The sequence below is a fragment of the Saccostrea echinata genome, unplaced genomic scaffold (assembly GCF_033153115.1).
Source record: "Saccostrea echinata isolate AGI-Se365-2 ecotype Australia unplaced genomic scaffold, CSIRO_AGI_Sech_v1 ptg000035l, whole genome shotgun sequence".
Classification (NCBI taxonomy): domain Eukaryota; kingdom Metazoa; phylum Mollusca; class Bivalvia; order Ostreida; family Ostreidae; genus Saccostrea; species Saccostrea echinata.
Window position 1 is genome coordinate 407,301 of NW_026889784.1, and position 7,847 is coordinate 415,147.

Genomic DNA, 7,847 nt, shown 5'->3' on the forward strand with positions numbered 1-7,847 from the left:
GCCTTGACTCAAGGTCACTAAGGATAAGATGTTTTGACTGTATGTATGGACTAAAAGAACATGGCGTGTCACTGTGAACTTTTCAAGTCGGTAACACACAGATTGGGTTTTATGACGAGAGTGTGACATGGCTTGTCATTTGGTCATTTGGAATGTTCAAGGTCACGTACATTCCTTTACAGTTTTTCCTAGCGAAATATTGTAAGTTGCTTCCCCTTACAAGATTGCTTACATGTATAACTTTAGAATGTTGCATGACCTTGACTCAAGGTCACTTCTTCCTTCCGCAGCTCCAACGGAAGACCTATTCGTTGCTTTGCAACGAGCTCGCTCTAGTTGGCAAAGATTGTTTGTAAAATATAAACTCGCATGTGTTCGCTACGAAGCATTCATTTTAAAATTTTATTTACATGTAGATACCTTATAAAGAACAAAATAAAGTAAATGTATAACACCTAGAACAATGTTAAAAAATTAAAATACAGGGGGTCGTAACATAAAGCTTGCTAAGTTTTTGACTTAAGTAGGGTCATAAGTATGTTTTAGGTGCAATCTTAAGACCTGCCTAAGTACTACTTAAGTGTGTCTTAAACCGTAACATAAAACGGACTTAGCTAGGTCTTAGCTAAGTCAAACTTATGCTCAAAATATTTTTATGAATCATCCTAGTTTTTCAATTTATTTATATATGTATTTGTACATATGATTTAGTTACGTTTTTTATCACATGTAAATTAAAGTTGATGTACCTATCGGTTTTAGCTAGGTTAGATTAGATTTCGTAATTAATTAAAATTAATTCTGTTAAAATAATTCTGAATATTTGAAAACAAATATTGCACGCTTACAAAGTGGCACTGGTGGTTCATTGTAAATGCGTGAATATTGTTAATCACTCGAGACTGCGATGTTTTCAGTTTACCGTTTGTTGTTATTCCTTCGTTTGACAAATGTTCACTTGCTTTCAAATTGTCTTTCTCGCAGACATGGCACGATAACCGAGCATATGTACTTGAAATTGAAACTCTTAATTAAAAAAAAAAAAAAAAAAAAAAAAAAAAAAAAAAAAAAAAGGGACATTTGAATTTTCTTCCTCCCATATCAGGAAGCAGAGACTGCAGACGTTTTATGATATACTTATTTACAATTTAATGAAGGATGGAAAAGAATTGTTTTCAGAAAACAATTTTTCGTATATCTCCAACTTTCATGTAACAACAACTCTCTCTCTCTCTCGTACGTTAACGGTAGTGAACCCTGTCTGAATCCTTGCTTGTTGCGTTCTACATTCAATCTAATTTACAGAAAATCTTTATTAGTTTTCTAGTCATCATCCTTTAATTCACCTACAACTTTTAAAATCATTTCATCTCATTTTTTCACAGTAAACAAACAAATCCAGGATTACTGTATACAATTTACTTATAATGATTAGTGTTTATAACCTAGGTCCCACTATAATATTTCAAATGTATCCAAAAATAGTATTTTGCATTTACACGTATGTCATTTAGAGAGTGATATTGGAATAAGTGATGAATACCTCCCTCCCCCCCCCCCCCCCGACGAAAAACTAAAATTCTTATACCAGTATATTAAATAGAGAAAATTATTTTTTAATGCATAATATAACTAGAGGAATGTTTAAACATAGTAAGTCAATCTTAAATAGTACTAAATATATGTTTAAGAAAGTTAAGGCAGACTTAAGTCACCTCTACAGGCCGCCTAAGTTTTGCTAAGATTGTCAAATCTTAGCATGTTTCTAGTTACGGTCTTAAGTTTAAAACTGTACTTAAGTCCTACTTAAGCATGGTCTTAGACTTAAGTACCCTTTATGTTACGACCCCCAGGTCACCGAGGATCAATCGGCGCGTGAACCAGCGACCTTACAGCGACCTAAGGTCATACACAAAACAAACCATAGAATGGCCATTCCAAATACATTTTGTTAACTAAGTGATGAGTGGATAAATATGTTGAATCTTTCAGACTATTTCATAATATCTTTGTTTAAGTCGCTAGTACATTTCAATTTATATATTACAAGAAAGTTGCATATTTATTTTTATAAACATTGTATTTCTCGATGTTGAGATAATTGCGCTTTGTGGAGAATTACTTTAAAATCATTTCGAATCTTTCATATGATTTCGTCTTACTGTTTATCACTCGCGCGAGCGTGCAATGCGTAAAATGACAAATATACTTACTATAGCCCGATTTTTTAAATCTTTTGATGAAATTTGAATATAAAGATGTATTAAAAGTGTAGACAAGTTGACATGGTCATTATGTACATGCATGCCCGTGCCCACGCGTGTAATGCGTAAAAGGACCAACATACTTGATTTCTATAGTTAATGAAGCTTACATTTAACCATACAATTTTATGTTGTACCCTGGAAAACTCCAGAAAAAACTCTGAAAATGCCGGAGGAAATAGGAAATATGTCAAAAGCGAGCCATGCATGTGTGTGTAGATGGTACATGGTATTTGAATGATAGACTACTCTGCTTTTGATCTTTAAGAAAACGAATTATCTGTAAAAATCTTATCAAAAACATTGAAAAGTTATTAACGTCATGCTTAGAGTTTAATGGCGCTTCACATATGCTGATCTTGTGAAAGCACACTTATGCAGTGAAAAAAAATAACATTGACAATAAAAATGATGCTACTGGAACAATTGTTAGCAAAATAGATTTTAAGTGATGGAGAAGCATTTTTTAATGAGTGGACTGGTATTGGGCAATACTGCATGAAATGTATAGGGATAGTATTTTTGAGAACCTCATGTCGGTATGTTTTTGACGTTACAGTGTTGTTGAGGTTGCTCCGTGTTATAAAACGTGTTGATTTTAAAATTAAAGAACATGAAATCTATTAAATCACATGGAATGAAACTTCACACTTAAACAAAATAAATATTTTTACATATGATAATGTTCTCATTTTCAATTTCTTGAAAATAGTAAAACGAAGATTGGCATACTCCACGAACTTTCCGATCAACCCTCGTATATTTCATGTAAATTTTGCGAAGTTTTCTTTTGATATTGATACCGTCCACTCTTGATTGTCAGTCAAATTCTGATTTTCTGGTTATAATTTACATTTCCCATCCAATACTTGTTCATATCAATGTAATTGGTATCATCTACGAATAATGGCAAACTTTATCCAACACTTTTGGTCAAAACTAATTTTGACGGTACCCTGTGTTCAATGTTTTGTCACCGAGAAACTCCGTCTGCCTGTACTCCTTAACCTTAGTTCTTTGACTATAACAAATCTTAAATTTTCACACGTTAGGATGCATCCATACATGTACCTGATTGAATGATTTCCTTAATCGATAATATTATGTACAACTTTTATTAAAATATGTGATTGTACACCATGGGTTAAGACTTGATATTGGATATACTGAACACTGAGAAGACTGCATATATTAAAATGAAAACTTTGGTACCCCTGTTCTGAGATTTAAAAAAGCAGTTTCTGTACATTCCCATAAACAAATTTGGTCCTCTGAGTTTGCTTATCTTAATCCAAAAGACATAAAAAAAAAAAAAAAAAAAAAAAAAAAAAAAAAAAAAAAACTTGAATTTTCACTACATTTCAACTCTTGAAAATTAATGGAAGAAATGTGATCCAGATTTTTTAAGACGATTTTAAAAATTTGCCCTATCCCCGGGTGCAATGGTTTATACAAATTCAAATTTACACTTAATACACAGAAAAAAATATTTCGCGTTAAGTTTCGTTTTTTGGCAAAGTGGTTCTAGAGAAAATTTTATGTGACCTCTCATTTGTTTCTTTTCCACACATTCCTAAATATCTCATATTTATAAAGGACATGACTCTTTAGGTGAACTATTGAATCCCCATTGTATTTCCTGCTTAACTTTTAGCTGAAATAAGCCTTTTTTGTTATAAAATATCGATACTGTGACAGTCAACAGACCACAGTCCACGGAGATTCTCACTTGAGATTTTTATTCTAAAAACAGGGTCTATGATGTAATAACAACAAACATTAATATTCAAGAAATTTACAAATCATACATTTCTGATGAGGTGTTTTTCAAACATACATAAGCCAAAAGTTTTATGCCTCCTGCGAAGGTGAAAGAGGATTATGATGAAATATATGGAGATAACGAACAGTATTCAAGCTCAAAAGTCCATTATACAATACAAAATAGGAGCAGAGCAAACACGGACCTCCAAACATCAGAGGTGGGATCAGGTGCCATGGAGGAGTGAGCATCCCCTGCCGACCGGTCACACCCGCCGTGTGCTCCTTGTCATGATCGGGAAATAACGGAAAAATCCGTCGACAATTCAGTGTGTAAATAATGGTCTAACAATTAGTATGAAAAACGTCAGTCAACATTTGACTCAATGATAAATTGTATTTGCTGACAAGGTCATTGTATCGACCATAGAACTTACGAAATGATGACTTTAAACGAGACACCTGATATTCTTGTTTCATCAACTTATTTACCTCGTTTTAGAAATTGTACATACGTAGAGCATGCTCTTGCGTATCGAATCAACTGAGAGATATATACCCCGTATGCAGGTGATGAAGGTATATTGCTGCATAAGTAAGGGAAGTTGACGATTGAAAAGTTAAAGTCATCACGTTTATCATAAAGCTTGGTTGTTAGATTACCATTAACGTCTTTTTCAAGTAAAATATCCAAATATGAAACAGATGTGTCAGACTCTGTGGTATCTTTTATCTCAAGTTCACCAGGATATAAATCGTCTTTGTCGTTGTTAGTGAAATTTATTTTGTTGTTTTTCCCTGTATATTTTGCACGGGAGAGTAGGCTTACAATTATAGTTTGCAAAAATATCCATATTCTGGTTTAAGTTTGAGAGCTGAAAAAACTATAAAGCGCTGTTGATATACGGATGTGGTAAAACAAACGAACAAAAGTCTGAAGAGAAAATAGCTATCCCGTCTTATACTACGTATATCTTACATGTAACATAGTCTGCTTGTGTACAAAGTCTTGTTGAAATCTGAATAAAACTGTAGTAGGAGTCGCATTTTGAAAGAATTTCACAGAAATTCTAATTTTAGAACCTTTGCAACACCTAACTCCTTTTGTTATAATCAAAAACCAACAAAATTTATGTATCTTGGTAAAAAAAAAAATGCTGTTCAACGAGCTTCTTGAAATTGGATCAAACCTGTGGGAGGTGTAGGGTTCTTAAAGAATTTCAAAGAAATTTCTATTTTTAATTAACCTTTGCAACATCGTTTGTCGAAATCAAAATCCGACAAAAGTGTACTGTAATTGTGTACCACCTCATGTTGAAATAGACCAAAAATGTGGGATTAGTATAATTTTGAGAGAATTTCATAGAATTTTTTTTAATCATAGCAACACCGTTTTATGAAATCAAAAACCGATAAACACTATTTTGTAGCTTAGTATTGCACTAGGGTACCAATTCTGATTGACATTGAACCAAATCTGTGGGGTTTTGGATAAAAATTTTAACAGACAGATGGACGGACGTAAGACACCTTACTATAAACAGGTCGAGGAATCTACCATATATGGATATTGTTGTCATTGCGCACAGTGGTGCTTAAAGAGAAAAATCGTCCACTCCAATGAATGAGCCGAAAAGCATGATGGTCTACCACAGGTTTATTTATCAACAAACACGTGGGTCAGGCAAATTTTGGACGCGATTTCTAATTACTGTTATTTATTTTAAACAGTATTAATTCTCATATGCATGTACATGGATCATCGAACGTGTATTGAATAGCATATATATCGTAGTAAACAATAACAATATATGAGTACACCTCAGAGTCGATTATTTTGGACCAGGGAATAGTCACGTGAAATTCATATTCACTGATAGTACAGTACGGGAAAGCTGCCAGGCAATTTTCAACAAACGGGCTTGTAGAATGGAGTGTAGAAAACCCAAATTGTACCGTCATAAAACATTTGTATGTAAATGTGAGCATGAAATTCGTAGATTATGATGTACATATTGTATTAAGTGTGTAAAATGCTTGGATAAATACAATTCATCGTGTCTTTCCGAGGGCGATTTAAAAAACTGGCATTTTCGAAACGTACATGTATTTTTTGTAGTTACCCACTATGCAACTCATTTATCCGATCGGTCGGTTTGTCAGTCACGTTGGTGTCACGTTGGTGTCTCAGTCGGCATGTAAATTTATTCTGACGTCACAGAAAATAGTTTCCTCGACCTGATAAAGCCTTACATAAGCTCCTCTGGTCGTTGGCCAGTAAAGCTAATAAAATAATATTTACTCTTATCAAGAAATAACTCAGTGACATTAAAGTATCATGAAAAAGGATTTTCAAAAAGAGAGTTTTCACGTTTGTTACACAAATACAGTCCAATGATTTAGAGGAATATTCTAGTGGTTGGCTATATTAGGAATGTAAGATAAAACTAGAACATATAATATTTATGCATTGAAATGTGAAAATATATGCATAACTCTGACTGACATTTAAGCACATTTCAAAAGACAAATTTAAGCTTCACTTTGCATTTAACGTTCCATTTGAAAAAAAACTTGAAAAATGAAAAAAAAAGTCACCAAACAATTGTCTAAAAAATTATCTTACGCTTGCACAATTCTTCAACCTTTTCATTCCAAGTGAGGTCAGATGTACAAATTATGTTTTCAGAAGAAATGGAAGATTTATATTCTATGTCACATGTATAAGAACACTTATTTCCAATTTTTCTTTGACATCCTGGCCCCAGGGTTCCATTTGGTATTGCTGAGGGACATAATTGTACTGAAACAAAATACGATGTTTATTATACTTTAATGAATAAAGTTCAATAAAAACCGCCTTTTTCTAATGAGACTGAAATTAACTCATCTTGTGAAAGACAAACTCACCACAAAGATCCTTGGTATCATGACTCCATTCCCCACTGGCATTGCATGTAACAATTCGAACAGAAGGGTTAACTTCAAGAGGACTGGTACATTGATACGCGCATGTCTCCCCAGCATATGACTTGCAGTTAATAAGCTGGCCATTTTGAATAGACGTTGAACAAGTAGTACCTGACAGTGTATTCAATTGTTTTAATGTATACTTTATATATATATATATATATATATATATATATATATATATATATATATATATATATATATATATATATATATATATGACATATGGCTTTAGGAGACCAAGGAGGATATATTTTCTGGCTTAGGGAGACCACTGGATTAAGGCGACCTTTTTCGGTCTCCCTATTATTTTGACCTCATCAGTATTGCAAATGTCTTTTTATAGATAAATAAACAGTCTGCCATTAAATATTATTAATCTTTAACTCTGTTATTTAACATTCAAAAGTTGTCTAATTTCTATCATCTTCCCTAAAAAAGAAAAGAATTTATAACCTACGTATAATTTCAAAGGATAATTTTTCTGCATTTTGGAGACCATGAAAAACATGCAATTAAACAAAAAATCTAGCATATATATTTTTTCCGCTTTTGATTTGTTCAAATGAGTGTTTCTTTAACTTAGTTTTCCATGTTTTATGTTAAAAACCTAAAAAGGAAAAATATTGTAAATTTATGAACCATGTTTTGAATTCTTAGCAAGTGCTTTCCGTCATTTGTTCCGAATGCCATCGGAATGCCCCTTCAGTTTTCAGAAAATGACCTCTGAACACCATGGATGTTGAGAAATTTGGGTAAGTAACTAAAATGATACAGTAATAAGTTGTAATTAAGAATACACAAGACAAACATTCGTTTGGTTTTTTTTTTTTTTTTTTTTTTTTTTTTTTT